The 23,612-nt window shown below is 48.1% G+C and overlaps 1 long non-coding RNA gene across 2 annotated transcripts in view; it reads right to left on the bottom strand.

Annotated features, from left to right (window-relative positions):
* Positions 1-23,495, bottom strand: part of LOC128931288 (uncharacterized) — a 685,153-nt gene extending 661,658 nt beyond the window's left edge. For both annotated transcript variants that reach the window (XR_013529172.1, XR_013529173.1), the window contains exons 1-3: positions 23,319-23,495; positions 19,404-19,566; positions 10,687-10,850 (exon numbers count right to left, since the gene is read on the bottom strand). This is a non-coding gene — a long non-coding RNA (uncharacterized LOC128931288). The remainder of the gene's footprint in view (positions 1-10,686; positions 10,851-19,403; positions 19,567-23,318) is intronic.
* Positions 23,496-23,612: the final 117 nt, after the last annotated feature.

Here is a 23,612-nt window from a genome sequence, read left to right as displayed (position 1 = left end):
CTATTCTAATGTCCAGCATCCCACCCCAAACACAAGAAATGTGTCCAGAAAAAAAGAGTTACTTTGATAGAGTAAATTATAGAGTTTTAAATCCTCTTTATTTTAAGGCTATAGAAATTGAACCCACACCTGAGAATTCAAAACTTTCCGTGCTATGTATTATGCACTAAAGTAAGGTCAGCTAAACAAGCTTATTGGGCCCATATCCCAAAAATGTTGGTTTAATCCTTCCTGTGCTAATTAACCCACTAGCTCAACTCACCATCTCCCTTGCTATTTTTACAGGAACTTTCATTACACAATTATGCTCACACTGATTCCTCATCTGTGCAGGTTCAGAAATAAATTTATCAGCCACCATGCCGATCCTAATAAAAAACATAAGCCACCACTCCACAGAAGCAGCCACCAAAACTTCCTAACACAAGCAAGCACATCATAATTCTTAAAATAGCTATTCTTTCTAACAACATGCCCTCCGGAAAATGAACAATTACCCCTCACATTAACCACCTTTCACCCATAATAATAGCTCTGGCAATAAAACAAGGAATAGCCCCCCCTTTCACTTTTGACTCCCAGAGGTAAGCTGAGAAACCCCCCAATACCTGCCATACTTCTCCTCACATGGCAAAAACTACCTCCCATCTCATGTAACTTCAAATCTTTCCATCAATCAACACAAATAACCTCCTATTAATTTCAATTTTAACCATTATAATTGGCAGCTGAGGAGGACTTAATCAAACACAACTATGTAAAATCCAAGCCTATGCTTCGATTACCCATATAGGATGAGTAATAGCAGTATTAACCTATGACCCAAACATCACCATCCTAAACTTACTTATCTACTATATTCTAACAGCTTCTATATCCATAATACTTAACTTAAACTTGAATACTAAAACGCTATCACTATCCCACACCCGAAATAAACTAATGTAATTAATACCTATTATTGCAGTAATTCTATTATCCCTAAGAGGCATACCACCATTAATAGGAGTCTCTCCTAAATAAGAAAGCTAACAAGAGTTAACAAAAACAATAACCCAATTATTCCAATTACTATAGCGATAATAACTACAAAATCTATACTTTCACATATGCCTAATTTACTCTATTTCAATAACAATATTTCCTACATCCAACAACATAAAAATAGAACGACAATTTGAAAACATAAAACCCATACTGTTCCTTCCTCCACTGATCATTTTTTTCACTCTCCTTCTACATATAACCCTGTCAATATTAATCACAACTAAGAGCCTTCAAAGCCCTCAGGAAGTAAATTATACTTAATTTCTGTATCAATTTTATGTACTGCAAAACTTTACTCTGCATCACTTGAATGCAAATCAACTACTTTCATTAAACCAAGCCCTTCCTAGATGGATGGGACTTTAACGCACAAAAATTTAGTTAACAGCTAAATAACTTGTCAACTGGCTTCAATCTGCTTCTCCTGCCATAAGAAAAAAAAAGGCAGGAGAAGTCCCAGCAGGATTGAAGCTGCTGCTTTGAATTTGCAATTCAATATGATAGTATCTCCGCTGGACTGGTAAAAAGAGGCCTATTCCCCTGTCTTTAGATTTACAGTCGAATGCTTCCTCAGCCATTTTACCTTTTTCTACCTATGTTCATCAACTACTGATTATTTTCAACTAATCATAAAGATATCAGAACATTACATCTATTACTGAGTGTACAAGCAGGAATAGTAGGCACAGCCCTAAGCCTCTTAATTCCATCAGAATTAGGCCAGCCAGCAATCCTACTAGGAGACCACCATATCTATAATTTTACTGTCACCACTCACACACTTATTATAATTTTCTTCATAGTAATACCAATCATGACCGGAGTCTTTGGCAACTGAGTTTTCCCTCTATAATCGGTGCCCTGATATAGCATTCCTTCAAATAAATAACAGAAGCTTCTGACTTCTCCCCACATCCCTTCTACTCCTACTTGTGTCCTCAGTACTAGAAGCCGGTGCTGGAACCGGCTGAACAATCTATCCTTCCCCAGCAGGAAGTCTGGCACACACAGGAGCCTCCGTAGATTTAACTATCTTCTCACTCCACCTAGCAGGTATTTGTTCTATCCTAGGAATCATAAATTTTATTACCATAATTATTAATATAAAACCTCCAGCCATAAGCCAATACCAAACACCCCTTTTTGTCTGATCCATCCTTATTATAGCAGTTACTCTACTTCTTTCTCTCCCTGTTCCAACCACTGATATTACTATATTACTAACTGTAACCTTAATAATACCTTTTTTGATCCTGCTAGTGGAGGTGACCCTATTCTATACCAACATTTATTTTGATTCTTTGGGCACCCCAAAGTCTAAATCCTTATCCTACCAGATTTTGGAATGATTTCTTTTATTGTAACATACTATACCAGCAGAAAAGAACCATCTGGGTATAGGTAGAATATGAGCCATAATATCAGTTGGTTTCCTAGGCTTTATCATATGGGATCACCACATATTCACAGTAGGAATAGGTACAGATACACGAGCATACTTTTCCTCCACCACTGTAAGTATCATTATCCCTACCGGAGTAAAAGTCTTTAGCTGATTGGCCACATCACACGGTGGCAACATTAAATGGTCTCCTGCAACACTCTGAGCTCTAGACTTTATCTTTCTCTCCACAATACGTGGCTTAACAGGAATTCTATCAGCCAATTCATCATTAGACATTATTTTACATGACACACATTATATATTAGCCCATTTCCACTATGTCCTATCAATAGGGACAGTGTTTGCCATGATAGCAGGCTTAATCCACTGGCTCCCTCTATTTGCAGGCTACACACTTAAGCAAACCTATGCTAAAAATCACTTCACCATTATATTTGTAGGTGTAAACTTAACTTTCTTCCCACCACATTTTCTCAGCCTATCTGGAATACCTGGATGATACTCCAACTACCCCGATGCATCACTGCATGAGATATTATTTCATCTGCAGGCTCATTCATCTCATTAACTGCAGAGGTACTGACAGCCTTCATAGTCTGAGAAGCCTCTTTCTCAAAATGAAAGTTTTTCCCATTGAACAATTAAATAACTTAGAATGACTTTATAGCTGTCTCCATTTTTATTACACATGCAAAGAATCAGCCTATGTAAAATCTTAAATGAAAAAGGGATTCAAATCTCCAGAAACTGGTTTCAAGCCAATCCCATAAACCCTACAACTCTTTCAAGAAGATACTAGTAAAATAATTACATAAAATTGTCAAAGTTAAATTACAGAGCAAACTCTGTATATCTTAATGGCCCACCCAACCCAGCCGGGACTCCAAAATGCCACATCCCCTATTATAGAAGAAGAAATCGTTTTCCATTTGTGCACACCCTGCCCTGGTACATGGTCCTGGCCGTAACCCCATACCTGGCCCTGTCACTAGCCCTGTTACTGGTCCTGCCATGGCCCTTGCCCTGTTCTGGCTTTGTCTTGGTTCTGACATTGCCCTTCCCTGGTCCTGGTCCCAGCCTTGTCCCTGCCCCTGCATTTCTCTGGCATTGATCTGGACCCAGGTCCTGCATTGGACCTGCCCTACCTTTGTCCTGCCTTTGCTCTGTGCTATCCTGGACTGCCTCTGCTGTGTGCCAATGCTAACCTGGCCCTGCCTTGTACTGGTCCTCCCATTGCCCTCCCAAACCCTATCCTGGCCCTGAATCCTCCCTGGGCAGGCCCAAGCATTGTATTGGATCAAACCTGACTCAGCCCAGCACATTCCCTGACCCTGCCTCAGCCCTAGCACTTAGAATTCACTGTCACTCAGTCCTGGCACTACCTGGCCCTGCCTTGGTACTTGCTCTGCCCTCTCTGTGGTCTGGCTCTGGTTCTGCCCTGGTCATGGTCCTGCAATATTCTGGGGCTTGGCCCTAACCTTGTACAGACCCTGACCCACCATGGCCCTGACCCCTTCGGTGCTCTGGCCTCACCTTCACCCTGCATTGGTCTTACACTGGTCCTTTTCTACTCTGGTTCTGCCTTGGCCCTGGCCCTGCCTTCTCCTTGAACTTTTCCTGGTCTTGCCCAAGGCTGACCCCAGGACTAATCTGTCCATGACCTAGTCCTGGTCCTGACCTCCTCCGCCCTGTTCCAGCCACACACTGTGCCCTCTGCTTGTCCTAACCCTGTTCCTATTCCTGCCACTGCTATGGCCCTCCCCTGCTTTTAGCCATGCCCTGTACTACCTTAGTCCTGCTCTGGCCTGGCCCTACACTGGCTGTGTCCTGTCCTGGCTCTACCTTTGCCTAGTCCTGGTCCTGTTCTGGGCCTGCCCTTACCTTGGAAACTTGCTGGCACTGCCCTCTGTCTGGCTCTATCACCAACCCAGGCTTGGCCTGGCCAATGGTGGCCCTGGCAATACCCTGGCCCCCACTGGCTGTGCCTTGGCACTGGACCCATCCTATGATTGCTTGGCCCTGGTGCTTCTTGGCCCAGGATTTTCCTTGGACCTGCCCTGGCTATGACATGGTGCTGGCCACACACTGTCCATTCCATGGATTTGAACCTTCCCTGCTGTGGTTCTGCCCTGGCTCTACCCTTCCCTGGTCTGCCTTAGCCCTATGTATCCCAGTCCTGCCTTGGCACTGACCTTGCTGTGACCTTATGCTAGTCTTGCCTAGCTTGAGCCCTGCCTTCAGCCTGTGCAGGCTCTGGATCTGACCTAGCCCTCCTCTTGCCTTGGCCCCTGACCCTTCTCTGGCCTTGCACTTGTCCTGGCCCCTTTCTGGCACCGTCTTTTTGGGGGCCCTGCTCTGTCCATATCACGACTCTGGGCTTGCATGTGCCTGTCCTGTCATAGCCTGGCCCTTTTCTAGTCCTGCTCTGGCACTAGCCCTACCCTGTCTTGGTTTTGTACAACCTGTATCTGCCCTTTCCTGCCCTGGCTTTGTGCTGGTCCTGACCACGACCTGTGCCAAGTTCTGGTCCTGCATTTTCCCTGTCCTGGCCCTCGTTTTTCCCTGTTTCTGACTTTGTCCTGGTCCTGGTCTTGGTACTGTCATAACACTGGCTGTGACCCTGCCTCTCATTTCTCCCTGGCCATGACCCAGCTCAGGTTCTGTCCAGGCTCCAGCCTGACCCCAGTCCTGGTTCTGCCCTGGCTGACCCATGACTGGGCACTGCATTACCCAGTACCCTGGCCCTGACTTGCCCAGGACCCTCATCCTGTCACTTGTTCTTCCATGTTCCTGACCCTCTCTTGGCCCTGGAACTGTCCTGACTCTGGTCTTGTCCTGCTTCTGGCCCTGGTACTGTCATGGTCCTGACGTTTCCCTGGCCCTATCCTGCAGTGTCCTTTCCTTGGCCCTCTGCTACACTGTACTTGTTTCTGCCATGAACCAGTCATGCCATTACCCTATCTTACCCTGAACAGTTTGTGCTCTGGCCTTGGCCCTTTTCTGGACCTGTCCTGACCCTGTCTTAACTTTTGCCCTGCCCTGATTTGGTGGTCTTGTCATATCCCTGGCCCTGGCCCTTTCCTTTTCCAGGCCCTGACCCTGGACCACAGGTCTCTCCTGGACCTTCCCTACCCATTCATTCCCTGGTCTTGTTCTCACCCTGAAATGATCCTGTACTGACACTCTCTGCCTTGGCCCTGGCCCTACATTTTCCTTACCCTGGCCTTGCACTGTCATCCTCTGTTATGGCCCTGTAATGGCCCCAGAATACCCTGGCCCTGTTCCTAGTTGTACCCCAGCTATGACCCCTGCCCTGCTTTTTGCTATGCCTTGTACTATCCTAGCCCTGCCCTATTTTGGAACTGGCCCTAACCAGGCCTTGCACTGCCCTCTCCCTGCTTTTGCTTCTTGCTGGTTCTGGTTCTGCCTTGATCTTGCCCTCCTCTGGACCCTCCATGTTTCTGCTTTCTCCTTGGCTCTGCATCTGCTGTGGCCCTGGCCCCAGCCTAGACATGGCCACAGTGTCTTAGAGCCTGACCTTACATTGCTTCTGGCCTGGGTCTGACCTTGCACAATCCTAGTTCTACCCTGGTCCTGACCTCACTCACCCTGCTCCTGGTCTTGCCACTCTGACCTGGCCCTAGCCCTGACCTTGACCACTGGCTCATGCTCCTAACCCCGGTCCTGCCATGGTGCCGACCCTATCATGGTCCTGCCCCAGTCTTGTCCTAGACCTGGCCATGGCACTAACCCTGTCCTGGTCCTGACCTGCTTAAGGCCTTATCATGACACTGGCCTGGCCCTGGCCCTGATTTGCCTGAGTCCTAACCCAGTACACACTCTTCTGGCCCTCGCCCTGACTCTGGCCCTATCACTGTCTGTACCTAACCCTGTTGCTGGTCCTGCCATGTCCCTGACTCTGGCCCTGAGGATCTTTCTTTGCCTTGTTCCTGACATTGCCCTTTTTCCTAGTCCTGGTCCCAGCACTGGCCCTGCCTCAGCACTTCTCTGGTTCTGGTCCAAACCCCAGCCCTGCAATGGACTTGCCCTACCTTTATCCTGTGTGACCCCGGTCTTGTCCTGCCCTGTCCCGGTGGTGACTTGGCCTTGCCATGGTCTGGTCCTCCCATTGCCCTGCCTATCCCTTCCCTGGTTGTGCCCTGGACCTGTACTGATCCTGACCCCTCCCTGTTTATGTCTTCGATCTGACCCTGACTCAGCTATGGACCTTCCCATATCCTTCCTCAGCCCTTGCACTTGGAGCTGTCATTCAGCCCTGGTACTACCTCGTCCTTCCTTGGGACTTTCCCTGCCCCATGGTCTGGTTCTGGTACTTCCCTGCCTTGCCCTGAGCTGGCCCTGGCCCTGGCCCTGGCCCTGACCCTGGTCCTATCCTTATCCTGTCCCTGATCTACATGACCCTGCCCCTGCAAGCTCTGACCTTCCCCTTCCCCTGAAATTGTCCTGCTCTTCCCTGGCTCTGTCTTGGCTCTGGCCCTGCCTTCTTATCAGACTTGCCCTCACCCTGCTCTGGGATGACAACCCCAGGCCTACTCTGTCCATGGTATAGTCTGGCCCTGCACTGCCCTCCTCTGCCCTGGCCCTGCCATGCCCAGAGCCCAGTGTTTTCCCTGGCCCTACTCCTAGTCCTCCCCTGCATTTGGCCAGGCCATGTGCTACCTTGGTCCTGCTTTGCTCTGGTCCTACCCTTAACCATACTCTGCCCTGGACCTGCTTTTGTCATTTCCTGGTTCTGCACTGGCTCTATCCATGCTCTAGACCTTTCCTGAACCTGGACTTGGACTGGCCCTGTCCTTGATGCAGCCATGCCCTGTCACTGAATCTACCTTATGGCTGACTTGGTCCTGGTCTATCTTGGTCCCGTCTTGTCCCTGGACCTTCCCTGGTTATGGTATGGCACTGATCCTGCCTTGTTCAAGCCATGGACCTGACCATGCCCTGGCGATTGCATGGCTTTGCCCTTCACTGGCCCTGTCTTAAACCTGTGCTCTCCTAGTCCTGTGTTAGCTTTGACCTTGCCCTGGCCCTCCTCTGGTCTGCTGTGGCCCTCCCTTCCCTTTGTCTTGCCCTGGCCTGACTCTGGTTCTCACACAGCCCTGTCCTTACCTTAGCTCCTCCGTGGCCCTGCCTTTTCCTTGGCCCTTCAGTGACCTTGCCCTTGTCCTGGCTCCTTTCTGGCCCTGTCTTGTTGTGGGCCCTGCCGGGTCCATGTTCTCAGCATGGCCTTCTGTGACCACACTCTGACATCCTCTTGCTGCATTCTTGCTCTACACTGGCCCTATCCTGCCTTTGCTCTGCACTACCCTATCCCTGCCCTACCTTGCCCTGGTCCTGAACCTGCCCTGTTCCAAGCCCTGGCCGTGCCATGTTCCTGGCTCTTTCTGGCCCTGCCCTGTTTCCACACAGCCCTGGCCCTCATCTTTGTCCTTTCATGCCCCTGGCTCTTACCCTGCCCCTGAATTTTTCCTGGCCATGACCCAACCCTCATCCTACCCTGGGTCTTGCCCTGCCACAGTTCTGGTCCTATCCAAGCTCTGCTCCTGCCTTAGCACAGTCCTGACTGGGCAATGCCATTTTCCTTGCCCTGCATTGCCAATATGAGGGTGTTAACCCAGCTCTGGTTCTGTCATGGCCCTCACTTGGCCATGGCCCTGATCTTACCCATTCCTCCAGCCATCCTCCTGTCATTCTCTATCCTGGCCCTGTACTGGCCACACCATACCCTGGCCCAGTGTTTGCCCTTGCCCTGATCCTCATCCTTCCCCTACTATGGTCCTACCCTGCATTTGGCCAGGCTGTGCTACCTTAGTCCTACTCTGCCCTAGCCCTACCCTACCTTGGCCCTACCTTTGGTTTCTCCTGGTCCTGGTTCTGCTCTGGATCGGCTCTTGCCCTGTACCCTAACTGGTCCTGCCCTGATCTGGCCCTGTCCCTCACCCAACCTTGACCTGTCCCTAAACTGGCCCTGGCAACGTACACGCCCTGCAATTACTGTGCCTTGACACTAGACCCACCCTATGTCTGCTTTAACCCTGGCCCCTCCTTGGCTCTGCATTTACCTGCCCTGCCCATAGCAATGTGCTGACGCTGCCCATGCCATTGAATTGACCCTGACCTGGTCCTGTCATTCTGTGATTCTGTCCTGGCACTAGCCCTGCCTTAGTCCTGTGCTATTTTAGTCCTAACTTGTCCCTAACCTTGCCCTAGCCCTACCCTGGCTTGATGTGTCCCTCCCTACTCTGGTCTTCCTCAGTCCTGGCCCTGCCTTTGGCCTCCTCTGACTCAGGTTCTGAAATGGCCATTCTTGCCTTCAACCCTCCCTGGCTTGCTTTTTCTCTGGCACTTCTTTGGCCTTTTCCTTACCCTTTGCCTTCCCTGTCCCTGCCTCTACTCTGACCCCTATCTGCCCTGCCCTTTCCTTGTCCCTGTACTACACTGGCCCTAGCAGGCCCTACCCCTTACCTGGACCTGGGCTGGCCATGCCTTCACTGTGACCCTACCTTTTGTCCTGACCTTGGTCCTGACATGACCCCAGGCTTGCCAATGCTCATGATCCTTGTCCTGTTCTAGCTGTGACCTGTACTTGGACATGCCATGGGCCTGATTTGTCCCATCCTTGCCTTGGCCCTTCCTTGCCCTGTCTCCACCACATCCTTGCCTGTTCTGCTCTCTCCCAAGACTGACCTGGCCATGCCATGGTCCAGTAGTGTCATTGCCCTGGCCTATCCTACCATGGTTGTGCCCTGGACCTCATCCCTGCTGGACCTGTCCTCACCCTACCTTGACTTTTTCTCTACTCTGTATGGACTGGCTCTGGATCTACCCTACCATGGTCCTTCCCTGTCCCTGCCATATCCCTGACCATAACCCTGCTCTTATCCAGGCCTGACCCTGACCCTTCCTGGTCCATGCCACTGACCTGGTCCTGCTCTGTACTGGTATAGCCCTTGTCTTGACCCACCCTTCCCTGCTGTGCCCTGGCTGTGTCTTCACCCTGCCCTAGCTCTGCCCTTGACCTACTCTGGCTTAGACCCTGACCTGGCCCTACCTTGGCCCTTAACCTAGCTTTGACTAGGCCCCACACGGGACCTGGCCCTAGCCCAGACCTGGTCCTACACTTTGGCTTGCAATAACCCTGAATCTGCCATGGTCCTGTACTGGACTTGGAGGTATCCTGGCCCTGAATTGATGTGGACCAGCCTTGGCTTGTCCCTACTTTGGCCCTACCATTGTCTTTCCCTTTCTGCCCTGTCTTGGCACTGAAATGACACTACAACATCCCAGTCATACCAATGCCCTGACCTACCCTGCCTTGCCTGTGCCCTGGCCCTGGTCCCACACTTGATTTTCACTGTCCTTTCCTCAGCCCTGGCCCTACCTTAGCACTGTCCCTGCCTTCTCTATGAACCAGCTCTGGCCATGCCCTGCCATGACCATACCTTGTCACAGTCCTGGCCCTTCCCCCACCCTGGTCCTGATCCTTAACCTACTCAGGCCCTTCCTTAGACTTGCCCCTCTGTTACGGCCCCACCCTGGCAATAACCTACATCCTGGTCCTGGTCCTGCCCTGCTTGAGGCCTTACCCTGGTTCTTCCCTGGTCCTGATCCTATCTGACCCTGAAATGTCTGGCATTACCCTGGTCTTGCACTGCTCTGGGCCTGACTCTGGCACTGTTACTGCCCTGGCCGCAGCCCAGTTGCTGGTGATGCTATGGTCCTGACACTGTCCCCAGACCCTGGCCATGACATGAACCTGCCCTATCCTTGCCCCTGTCCTGTCCCTACCCCGGCCATCCCCTGTCCTTTCCTTCGTCTTGGTACCATCCTGGTCCTGCCTCTGCCTTGGCCCTCCCCTAGGTTTGACCCTACCCTGGCCATCACTCAAGAGTTGGCTGGGCCCTGTCATGGACCTGACCACAGCACAGACCCAGCACTTTGGGATGCTGATGCAGACGGATCACTTGAGGTCACAAATTCATGACCCGCCTGATCAATGCTGTGAAACTCTATCTTTACTGAAAATATAAAATGTAGCTGGGTGTGGTGGCAGGCACCTGTAATCCCAGCTACTCAGGAGGCTAGCACAAGAAAACTGCTTGAACCCGGGAGGCAGAGGTTGCAGTGAGCCCAGACTTTAACGGGCAAAATAGTTCCAGGTTTCTAAAGCTGAGTGTTCTGAGCAGTAAGCTTTGAATCCTGAAAAATTTACTTACCAGAACATTCTTCAGTGATGTCCAAGAAGTGAGGTGTGTCTGCTCTGCAGAGATGAGTCAGGAGTAGTCAAGAAGCAGGTGGCTTGTCAACTCTGCCACACCAGAAATGATGCTCAGCAGGGCTTAGCAACAGCAATCTCCCCTCTGAACCCACAAGGTAAAGTCTAGGAGGAAACAAGAGGGGAGTTAGCCATGTTACAGAGGAACTCCTGAGGTTGGGAGGTCCCACAGGAAGGAAAATGCCAGGGAGACAGAAGCTTCTGACCAGTGTTCTCAAGTGGATTGTAATTAAAAAGTAGCTTTGGCAGCCATCCCAGAGCAAGCTTATGAGAGATGGGGTGACACAGCTGCCTGGCAGTTCTGGAGTTAAGCCCGGCCCTGGAGAAGCTGAAGTCCAGGGTGCTACCTGCATCTGCATGGCTGGAATCAAGTCCATCACTTATTCTCCTCTTCCCTCCAAACTGTCACTGTAAGATCCTGCTCTGCCACTTACTAGCTGTGTGACCTTAGGCAAGTTACTTAATGTTTCTGAGCCTCAGTAAATGGCAGCTAATATTATTGTTTATTGTTATCAAAAATGGTTACATTTTTATAGGGTCACACATGGCCATTATCAGTTAGAACTGGGAAAGGCAAACATTTCTTCTGACGCATTAGATGATAAATATTTAGACACTGTAAGCCAACAAGCATTACATATATACATGTATATAGTTCATACATACACAGCTACAAGTACTCAGACACGGGCTCTTTCGCCAATGGCAATGACTTTCTGGCCAAGACTGGATTGATCAGTGGTCCTTCTCATGTGACATTTTCATGTGAAGTGTCAAAGGCTGCTGCCTTCTCTGCCCTGTCATTACACAACACTGAGTGAGCCCACTCTGGTCCCACTCCTGAAACCTCAGGACTGGGATCAGGAAGTGAGAGGCCAGGGGCCTCTCTTGCCCTGAAGTTCTAGCTACAGCCCCAGCTCTGGGCTCACCCAGGGCTCGTGTTTGTGCACTCCCAGGCCAGTGTGGGTTACACTGTGCCCCCTGCTTAGAACACCCAGGGATGCCGAAATGAACAAAATGTGTCAGTGGCCAGAGAGAAAGGCAACAGCTAGTGTGGCCACTCGCTGGGGACTCCCCTGCATCCCTGGGCCGGTGTGGATAGAATGATAGAAAGATAAGAAACCTGAATATACCAGTTATGGGTAATGCAATTTACATAGTAATGAAAAGTCTCCTGTCAAAGAAAAACACAAGAATCATGGTTTTACTGATGAATTCAATGAAACATTTTTAAAAGAGCTAATACCAATTTTATTCAAAATATTTCCCCAAAAATGAAGAGGAAGGAATATGTCCAAACTTGTTTTATGACGCCAGCACTATCCTGGTACAAAAATCAGACCAAAACAAGACACAAAAAAGAAAAAGGCAAATAAACCTGATGAACACAGATACAAAAAATCCTCAACAAAATACATGAAAACTGCATTTGACAAGACAATAAAAGGATCATCTGCCATGATGAAGTGCGATTCATCTGAGAAACAGGAGGATGATTCAATAAACACAGATACATAAATATGCTACATCACATTCAGCAAATCAAAAAAACCATATAATCATTTCAGTAGATGCTGAAAAACGTAAAATTCAACAGTCCTTCATAATAAAAATTCAAAAAGCTATTTCATTGCTGCTGCCACCAATGAAAGATACCTAGGGATAACCGGAAAGTTGGAAGATCCCACAACAAAAGCAATAAATCAGATGAAAGTATTAAAGCAGGCACATGTAAATGGAAATATATCCCATGTCCAAGCACTATGAAGAATGTATACATTACCCAGTGAGATCTACAGAATCAATGCAATCCACATGAAATTACAAAAGATATTCTTCATAGAAATAGAAAAAAAAGCATCCTAAAATTCACAGACATCCAAAATACTTCAGATAGACAAAAGAATCATGAATATAAAGAAAAAAGCTAGAAGCATCAAAACACGTGATTTCAAAATATATTACAAATCTATAGTAACAAATACAGCATAATACTGGCCAAAAAAGGTGCAAGTGAGAGACAGAGAGAGACAGACAGACATAGAAGAATGACAGACAGACATACACAGATGAAACAGAATAGAGAACTCAGAAATAAATTAATGCCTTTACAGGAAACTCATTTTTAACAAAGGCACGAAGAACACACCTTTGGAAAAGACAATCTCTTCAATAAACTGCTAGGAAAACACAACACCCACATGTACAAGAATAAATCTAGAACGTTATCTTACCAAATACAAAAACCTACTCAAAATAAAGATTTAAATGTAGGACCTGAAACTATGAAACTACTAGAGAAGAAAACAGCTTAAATGCTTCATGAAATTCATTAGGAAAAGGGATTTTCAAATAGACATCAAAAGCACAAGCAACAAAAGCAAAAAGAACCAAATGCAATTACATTCAAATTAGAAACTTCTGTGAAGTAGAGGAAGCAATCAGAAGAATGCGGAAACAATCCAGAATATGGAAGTATCTGCAAACTATGCCTCAGGAAAGCGGTTAATACACAAAACAAAGAACTCAAACTACTGAGTTTGAGTTCCTAATACCTATTGTCCTTCTAGTATTTGCTGTATGTGAAGCTGCAGTAGGCATAGCCCTACTAGTCACAATTTCCAACACATACGGCCTAAGCCGTGTGCAGAACTTAAACTACAGGTGCACACCACCACGCCTGGCTAATTGTTAAATGTATTGTAGAGGTGGGATCTCACTATGTTACGCAGGCTGGTCTCAACCTCCTGGGCTCAAGCAATCCTTCACCCTTCGCCTTCCAAAGTGCTGAGATTACAGATGTGAGCCATTTCACCATTTCACTAATCTTTAGACTAATTAAATTCATGTCCAAAAAATACATGTTTATTGTAAAAACAAATTAGGCAATGTGGAAAGATGTAAAACCAAAATCTTTTTCCTTCTTCTCTTCGTCTTATGCCCTGGGTGTGAACTCTGCTAATATTTGGTTTGTCTTTCTCACATCCTCTATCTCTTATATAGCTGGGATAATATGTGAGGTTTCACCAATTATGGTTTCCCCATCCCACACTCCCTTTTCTCTGGATTCCTCCTCCAATTACCATTTGGGGGAATAGATGCAAGATATCCATTGTTTACGGAAGCTGTCACAGTGGAATCAGTGAAGAAATATGCCAAATTCTTGAGTTTTAAGACAAGAGTTCTCAACTCAGACATAAGATCCAAAAATTGAACAAATAGTATATTGGCTCAATCAGTTTTTTCACACTCTTCCCAACCCCAGACTAGATAAAGCTGAGTTGAGGGAAGAGGTGAAATGGGGCGGAAGTAATGATAAAAGCAGTCATGGTCTCCAAGAAGGGATATCCCTGTATCCTACTTAGGGGTTAGATGTAAAGAAGTATGAGAAACTATTATTGAATTCTCCAGATAAAGTTTGGGGATGCAGGTGCAGAAGTGGCAGTGACACACTTCCACCTGGAGGTCTGGGGAGCAGACACCTCTCCCTGAGACTGAGATATAAAGTATATCCCCAAGCCTAGGAGCCAGGCTAAGAAAAAAGAACAATTCATAATTAACTAAGCTTAAATGTAAAATGCCTGAATTTACCAAGAAATGACCATGACTAATTTTCTGCCACTATGAGAATTGGAGATTCCAAAGAAAGGTAAAATTGTATAATGGAACAATAAAAAAAGTTATATTCTGTACACCCTAAAAAATAATTTAAAAATATAAAAAATATTATCCCCAAAATTTGGGATATCATACTACTACCAGCAACATAACTTTTAAAAAATAACAATCGGAATCAACACAGCCACCCATAGCTTATTTATTAGCCTCTTTGCACTATTACGCTTTTGCCAACCCAACAACCCACCCAGCCTCTCACTGACTTTCCTTTCAGACCCATTAACATCCCCTCTTCTAATTTTAACAGCTGATTACTACCCCTTATAATTCTAGCTACTCAACATCACGTAGCCACTGATTCTTTCCCACAAATAGCTCTATATTTCCACACTAATTCTTCTACAAATTTTTCTAATTATAGCATTCACAGCCACAGACCTAATTATATTTTATATTCTATTTGAAGCTACATTAATCCCCATTCTAATCATCACTACCCGCTGAGGGTATCAGCCAGAATGTCTTAATGGAAGCTCATATTTCTTATTTCATATACTAGGGGATCCCTCCCCTTACTTATTACATTCCTATATATCCAAAACATCTCATCACTAAATATACTAAACAATAACAAATATAACCCAAGAATTATTATGTTCTTGAACTAATAACACCACATTGTTGTCATATACGATGGCTTCCATAGTCAAAATATGTCTATACAGACTTCACCCATGACTTCCCAAAGGCCATGTAGAAGCCCCTATTGCTGGCTCAATAGTACTTGTGGCAGTATTACTAAAATTAGGGGGCTATAGCAAAATACAAATCACCCCGAACCCTCTTTATCCCTGCATTGTCCCTGGACCTTCCCTGGCTACAGTACGGAGCTGACCCTGCTCTGTTTATGCCATAGACCTGACTCTGATCTGGCCCTGCCATACCGTGGTTCGAACCTGGCAATGTCAGGGCTCTACCCTTCCCAGGACCTGACTTTGCCTTGTCCTAGTCCTGCCTCAGCCATGGCCTTTTCCCTGGCCCTCCCCACCCGTTGCCTTCACCTTTCCATGGCCCTTCCTTTTCCTTGGCCATTCTCTGCCCTTGTCCTTGTCATGGCCCCTTTCTGGCCCTGACTTGTTGTGGGTCCTCTCCTGTCCATTTCCCAACCCTGGTATTCCCTGTCCCCGCCCTGCCATCCCTGGGCACTGTCTTTACTTTATACTGATTTTGCCTTCTCTTGGCTCTGCACTACCCTAGTTCTGCCCTGACCTGGCCCCCAGTTCATCCTGACCTTATCCTGTGCCAAGTCCTGGTACTGCCACGTTCCTGCCTTGGCCTTGATTCTGCACTGCTTTTGGCCCTAATCTAGGTCCTATCATGTCCCTGGCTGTGACCCTGTCCCTGGTTTTTCCCTGACCATGACCCACCCAGGTCCTGCCCTAGCACAACCAACTGGGCACTGTACTCCCCAGTGCCCTGCCCTACAATTCCCATGCCAGGGTGCTGCTCTAACCCTAATACTGCTTGGGCCCTGACTTGCCCATGACCCTCACCCTGCCATAGCCCTCACTCTGACTTGGCCTGGTCCTGCCCTTTCATTCATTCATGCCTGTCATTCTTACTTTGCTTCTGGCCCTGCCCTGGCCACTACCTGCCCTAGCCTTTCCTTGTCTCTCTGCTATGCTGGCCCTGCCATTTCCTGGATCTGCCTTGGCCCTGCCCTTCTCTGACCCTACCTTGGTCCTGTGCTATCCTAGTCTTGCCTCAATGCTGACATTGCCCTTAGTCTATCCTAGCCTGACATGACCCTCCCTACACTGGCCATATCCAGCCCTTGTCTTACACTACCCTGGCTGTAATTCTGACCTGGCCTTGCCCTTGTCTTAGCCCCTCCCTGACACTGCCTTGTTGTGGGCCCTGCTGTCCATGTACCAGCCCTGGGTATCTCTGTCGCTGCCCTGCCATACCCTGACACTGTCCTCACCCTACACTGTCTGCCTTGCTTTGCTTCTGTGCTACCTTAGCCCTGGCTTGCCTAGGACCTGAGCTTGTCTAACCTTACCTTTTCTCAAGGTCTGACCCTGCCATGTCCCCGGCATTGCTCTGGTTTTTCCCCATGTCTTGACCTCTCCTGGCCCCATCGTGTCCCTAGCTGTGACCCTGCCCTTGTTTATTCCCGAGCCATGACCCAGCCCCAGTTTGCCCTCATCCAGTCCTGACTAGGCATTGCTGTACCCACTTCCCTGGCCCTACCCTATCCTTGTCTTGGTCATGTGCTACCCTGTACCTTCCCTGGAATTGTGCTTGCCATGGTTTGATTCTGGCCCTACTGCTCCTGCTGACTCTGGTCCTGTCATGGTACCCAGCCTGCCAGTGGTCACTGTCCTGGCCCTGTTCTGGCCCTGACCTGGACGTGGACATGTCCTAAGCCTGATTTGTCCCAGCCATTCCTGGACCTGTCTCTGACCTAGTCTATCAGGTCCCTGCATATACTGCCCTTTCCTGGCACTGCCATGGTCCAGTCATGGCATTACCCAGTCTTACCCTACACTGGTTGTGCCCTGTTTCTGGCCTGCCCTAGCCCCTTCCTGGATTTGCCCTGACCCTGACTTGGCTTTTGCCCTGCTCTCTCTATGGTCAGGCTCTAGCCCTGTCTTGCCCTTCCCTGCAATGGTGCTATTCTGTCCTTATCCAGATCCTGAGCCTTCCCTGGTCTGGACCCTGGCCCTTCCCTTGCTCTTCCTTGCCCCACCATGTCCTGGTCTTGCCCTCACCCTGCACTGACCCTTCATCGGCCCTCTCTGCGTTGGCCTGCCCCTGGCCCTGAGTGTGCCTTCTCCCTGGCCTTGCCTTGGCCCTACTCTGTCATCCTCTAACCTGGGCCTGTATTTGCCCCACCATACCCTGGCCCAGTGCTTGCCCTGTCCCTGTTCCTAGGCCTGCCCCTGCTATGACCATGCCCTGCTTTTGGCAATACCGTGTGCTACCTTACTACTGCTCTGCCCAGACCCTATCCTGCCCTGACCCAACTCTGACTGGGCACTGGACTACTCTGGCCCTGCCCTGCCCAACCCTACCCATGTCCAGGACCTGCTCTGGCACTGTCTCTGGTCCTACCATGGCTCTGACCCTGACACCAGTCCTGCCATAGTCCTGACCCTGACTTGGTCCTGTCCTACCCTGGCCTTTCTTTGGCCCTGTGCTACACTGGCCCAGCCCCAGCATGTACTGCCTCTTCCCTGGACCTGGGCTGGCCGTGCCTTCATCTGACCCTGATTTTTGTCCCAACCTTGATCCTGACAGGACCCCAGGCTGTCAGAGGTCATATTCCTGGTCCTGTTCTGGCCGTGACCTGGACTTGGACATGTCATGTGCCTGATGGGTCCCGTCCTTGCCATGGCCCATCCTTGCCCTGTCCCCACCATGGCCTTGCCTGCTCTGCTCTCTCCCAGGACTGACCTGGCCCTGCATTAGCCTAGTCATGTAGTTTCCCTGGCCTACCCTTCCCTGGTTATGTCCTGGCCCTGGTCCCTCCCTATACCTGCCCTAACCCTGCCTTGGCTTTTCTCTACCCTCTCTATGGACTTCCTCTGGACCTGCCCCGCCATGGTTCTGCCCCGTCATTGCCATATCCCTGACCCTATCACTGCCCGTATCCTGACCTTGACCCTTCCCTGGTCTCTGGCCCTTCCAAGGACCTGTCATGACTCTGCCAAGTCCCTAGGCCTGGTTTGTCCTAGTATAGCCCTTGTCTTAAACCACCCTTCCCTGACATGTCCTGTCTCTGTCCTCCACCCCCAGACCCTGCCATTGTCCCTTAACCTAGCCTTGACTAGGCCCTGCCCTGCACCTGACCCTGGTCCTATACTTTGGCCTGGTATTATCCTGGACCTGCCCTGTCATGAACTGGACTTGGAGGTATCCAGGCGCTGAAGTGACCTGGTTCAGCTTTGGATTGTCCCTGTCCCGGCTCTACCATCATCCTGCCCTGTTCTGCCCTGTCTTGGCACTGAAATGTCCCTGCAACAGCCCAGTTATGCCAATGCCCTGCCCTACACTTTCCTGGCTCTTCCCTGGTCCTGGTCCTGCCCTCGATATGCCTTGACCCTTCTCAGCCCTGGTACTAGCTGGCACTAGCCTGGCTCTACCTTGACATTGGTCCTGTCTTGTCTATGAACCAGCTCTGTCCCTGCTCCACCATGACCCTGCTCTGTCACAGCCCTGGTCCTGGCCCTTATCCTGCTCAGGTCCTTCCCTAGCCTTGCCCCTCTGTTATGGCCCTGACCTGACCCTAACCTAGACCCGTCCCTGGCCTTTCCTTGCTTAAGGCCTTACCTGGTTCTGTCCTGGTCCTGATCCTGTCCTGACCCTGAAATGCCTGGAATTACCCTGGTCTTGCACTACTCTGGCCCTGACCCCGGCTGTCACTGTTCTAGACCCAGCCCTGTTGCCAGTGCTGCTATGGGCCTGACCATTTCCCTGGACTCTTGCCATGCCATGAAGCTGCACTGTCCTTACCCTTGTTCTGGCACTTCCCTGGCCATTCTCTGTCCTTTCCCTTGCCTTGGCATCACCCTGGCCCTGCTCTGCCTGCCTTGTCTCTGTCTAGGCCACATCCTAGGTTTGACCCTGCCCTGGCTGTCACCCTAGACTTGGTTGGGTCCTGTCTTGGACCTGGTCATAGCACAGACCCAGCAATTTGGGAAGCTGAGGCAGGTGGATCACCTGAGCTCAGGAGTTCAAGACCAGCCTGACCAACATGGTGAAACTCTGTCTTTACGGAAAATGTAAAACTTAGCTGGGTGTGGTGGCAGGCACCTGTAATCCCAGCTACTCAGGAGGCTAGCACAAGAAAATTGCTTGAAGCCGGGAGGCAGAGGTTGCAGTTAGCTGAGATTGTGCCACTGCACTCCAGCCTTGGCAGTAAGAGTAAGACTCCCATCTTTTACAAAAAAAAAGATTTAATGTGCAAAATAATTCCAAATTTCTAAAGTTGAGTGTTCTGAGTACTAAGCTTTGATTCCTGAAAAACGTACTTACCAGAACATTCTTCAGTGATGCCCAAAAAGTGAGGTGTGTCTGCTCTGCAGAGATGAGTCAGGAGTAGTGAAGAAGCAGGTGGCTTGTCAACTCTTCCCACCAGAAACGACGCTCAGCAGGGTTTAGCAACAGTAGTCTCCCCTGTGAACCCACAAGGTAAAGTCTAGGAGGAAACCAGAAAGGAGTTAGCCAAGTTACAAAATAAGGGCTGAGGCTGGGCGGCCCCATGGGAAAGAAAATGCCAGAAACATAGAAGCTCTGGTCACAGTGTTCTCATGAGGATTTTTATTAAAAAGAAGCTTTGGCAGCCATCCCAGAGCAACCTCATGAGGAGATATTGGGGTCACAAAGCTGCCTGGCAGTTTTGGAGTCATGCACGGACCTGGAGAAGCTGAAGTCCAGGGGGCCACCTGCATCTGCATGGCAGTAATCAAGTCTATCACTTATTCTCCTCTCCCTCCAAACTGTCACTGCAAGATCCCACTATGCCACTTACTAGCTGTGTGACCTTAGGGAAGTTACTAAACATTTCTGAGCCTCAGTAAACGGTACCTAATATTGTTTATTGTTATTAAAAGTGGTTAAGTCTTTACAGGGTCATGCACAACCATAAGCAGGTAGCACTGGGAGAGGCAAACATTTCTTATGACACGTTAGATGGTAAATATTTTAGACACCGTAAGCCAAACAGCATTATATATGTATATATTTCATACATACATAGCTACAGGCACTCAGACAGTGGCTCTCTCAACAGTGGCAATGCCTTTCTGACCAAGACTGGATTGATCAGTGGTTCTTATGCCACATTTTCATGTGAAGTGTTGAAGGCTGCTGTCTTCTCTGTCCTGTTATTACACAACATTGAGTGGGCCCACTCTGGCCACACTCCTGGAACCTCACCACCAGAACCAGGAAGCAAGAGGTCAGGGTCCTCTCCTTCCCTGAAGTTCTAGCTGCAGCCCCAACTCTGGGCTCACCCTGGAGCCCTGTGTTGGTGCATTCCTAGGCCAGGGAAGGCTACACTCTGCCCCCCACATGACACCTGGGGATACTGAGATAAACCAGATGTGTCAGTGGCTAGAGAGAAGGGCAGCAGCTAGTGTGGCCACTTGCTGGGGCCTCCACTGCTTCCCTTGGTTGGTGTGGAGAGAATGATAGAAAAATAAGAAACAGAACAGACCAATTATGGGTAATGCAATTAAAGTAGTAATAAAAAGTCTCCCATTAAAGAAAAGCACAAGAATCATGGTTTTACTACTGAATTCAATGAAACGTTTTTAAAAGAGCTAATACCAAATATACTCAAAATATTCCCCCAAAAATAAAGAGGAAGGAACACTTCCAAACTTGTCCTATGAGGCCAGCCCCGGTACAAAAACCAGACCAAAACACAACACAAAAAAGCAAACCACAGGCAAATATCCCCGATAAACACAGATGCAAAAAATCCTCAACCAACTATTTGAAAACTGCATTTGACAAGACAATAAGCAGATCATCTGCCACGATTTAGAGGGATTCATCTGAGAAATACGAGGGCAATTCAATAAACCCAAATAAGTAAACGTGCCGCATCACATTCAGCAAATCAAGAAAAAATATATCATCATTTCAGTAACGCTGAAAAAAATAAAATTCAACGTTCCTTCGTAATTCAAGAAAGCTGTTTCATTACTTCTACCACCCAAAAAAGATACCTAAACACAACAAAAAATTTGGAAGATCCCACAATGAAAATGATAAAAGAGACAAGATATCAAAACAGACACGTGTAAATGGAAAGATCGCCCATGTCCAAGCACTAGAACAATACATTAAAAAATCTATCACCCAATGTGATCTGCAGAATCAATGCAATCCATGTGAAATTACAAAAGACATTCTTCATGGAAACAGAAAAAAAATCCTAAAATTCACATAGAAATGCAAAATATCTCAGATAGATAAAAGAATCATGAACAAAAAGAAAAAAACTGAAAACATCACAATACCTGATTTTAAAATGTATTATAAATCTTTAGTAACAAAAACAGCATGGTACTGGCCATAAAAGTGGCAAGGGAGACACAGAGAGACACACAGACATAGAGGAATGACAAACAGACATATACAAATGAAACAGAATAGAGAACTCAGAAATAAATTCATGCATTTAAAGTCAACTCATTTTTAGCAAAGGCACCAAAAACACACCTTTGGAACGGACAGTCTCTTCAATAAACTGTGCTAGGACAACACAACACATACATAATAAACGGTCAAGAATAAATCTAGACCGTTATCTTACCAATACAAAAATCTACTCAAAATAAAGATTTAAATGTAGGACCTGCGACTATGAAACTACTAGAGAAGAAAACAGTATAAATCCTTCATGAAATTGGTTAGGACAAGGGATTTTCAAATACACATCAAAAGCACAACAAAAGCAAAAAGCGTCAAATGCAATTGCATTAAACACAGAAGCTTCGGCAAAGTAGAGGAAGCAATCACAATGAAGAAAATTCAGAATATGGAAGAATTTGCAAACTATGCCATCAGGCAAGCAGCTAATACAGAAAACATATAAAGAATTCAAACTTCTCCAAAGCAAAAAATACAAATAACCTTATTTAAAAATCAGAAAAAGATCTACCCAAACCCTCTGTCCGTCCCCCAGCATTATTTTTCCATCTTCTTTTCCCAACAGCCTTTGGCCCTTCCCTCTCGCCAGCCTTTTTCTTTCTCCATCTACCCCAAAGCTTTTTCCACATTTTCCCCCACTGTCATTTCACAAAGCCTTCTCTACTCTCTTGCTCACTACAGTTTTCCCCACTCATCTACCCCAAAACTTTTCTACACCATTTTCCCCCACTGTGTTTTCTTCCTCTTTCCTACCCTCTTTCCTGCCTCACTCTCATCCCGTTTGCTCCTCTATCTACACAAAAACACTTTCCCCATCTTTTACCAAAGCCTTCTCACCACTCCTTCCCAGCACCCTCTTTTCCCCCTTCATCTCCCCAAAACTATTTGCCCCATCGTCTTTTGCCCCTTTCCTTCTTGCCACCCTCTTTCCCTTCTCCATCTATCCCAAAACATCTCCTCACCATCTTTTTTGCAAAGCCTTCCCCGCTTCCCACTCACCCTCTTCTTCCCCTTATCCTGCTTGCCACGTCTTTGCCCTCTACGCTATTTTTCCCATCTTCTTTTTCCCATCCCTCTTTCTGCACTCCCTCTGGCCACCCCCTCTTTTCTCTTCCCACTTGCCACCCTCTTCCCCCTCCATCTATCCACTTTATCCACTGTCTTTTCTTTCTGCAGTCTTTCTTTCCTGCCCATCGTCTATTTGCAAAACCTTTTCTCCTCTGCACTCGCCACCCTCTTTTCTCTCTTCATCTACCTAAAAAATTTTCTCCCCTTCTTTTCGCAAAACCTTCTCTCCCTCCTGCTTGCCCACTTTCTCTTCCCCCTCCCTCTTTGCATCATCTTTTCTTCTCCCACTTGTCCCCCTCTTCCCTTCTGCATCTGCCCAAAATCTTTTTACCCACCGTCTTCTTTCCTCCCGTATTTTTTCAGACCTTCTCTCCCTCCTGCTCACCCCCTGGTTCTCCCCTCACCATCCTCTCATTCCTCCTGTCACTTGCCACTCTATTTTCCCCTTCCATCTACCCAAAAACGTTTCCCCACCATCTTTTCACAAAAGCTTCTCTCCCTCTTCCTCGCCCCCTGCTTCCCCGCTCACCATCCTCTCATTCCTCCTCTCACTTGCCACTCCATTTTCCCCTTCCATCTACCCCAAAATAGTTTTCCCACCATCTTTTCCTCACCGTCTTTTTTCAACACCTTATCCTGTTCGCCATCCTCTTTGTCCCTTTGGCAATAACCACCCTCTTTAGCCCTCCCACCTCACCCCAAACTCGTTTCCCCTCCTACCGCTCCAGGGGCATGCGTCCGTGGCTACCGCCAACCACAGTGAGGTGAGCTGCAGCAAGGCGAACCGCAATACTGCAGACTCCAGCGTCCAGCAGGCAGCAGCTGGCTCTCCCGTCTTCTTCTCCTCTAAGCCCAGCACGGAGGAGCACAGCCGATAGACACAGAAAAGCCTGGAATGGAGTGCCTGCCCAACAGAGCCATTTATATACTGAGGTTAGGCACAGAGGTTCCTGAACTACACAGTCTCATTGGATGAAAACAAGTCTGAGGCCAGCCAATCAGAGCATGAAAATA

The sequence above is a fragment of the Callithrix jacchus genome, chromosome 18 (assembly GCF_049354715.1).
Source record: "Callithrix jacchus isolate 240 chromosome 18, calJac240_pri, whole genome shotgun sequence".
Lineage (NCBI taxonomy): Eukaryota > Metazoa > Chordata > Mammalia > Primates > Cebidae > Callithrix > Callithrix jacchus.
This window is presented reverse-complemented; position numbering and strand designations above follow the sequence as displayed.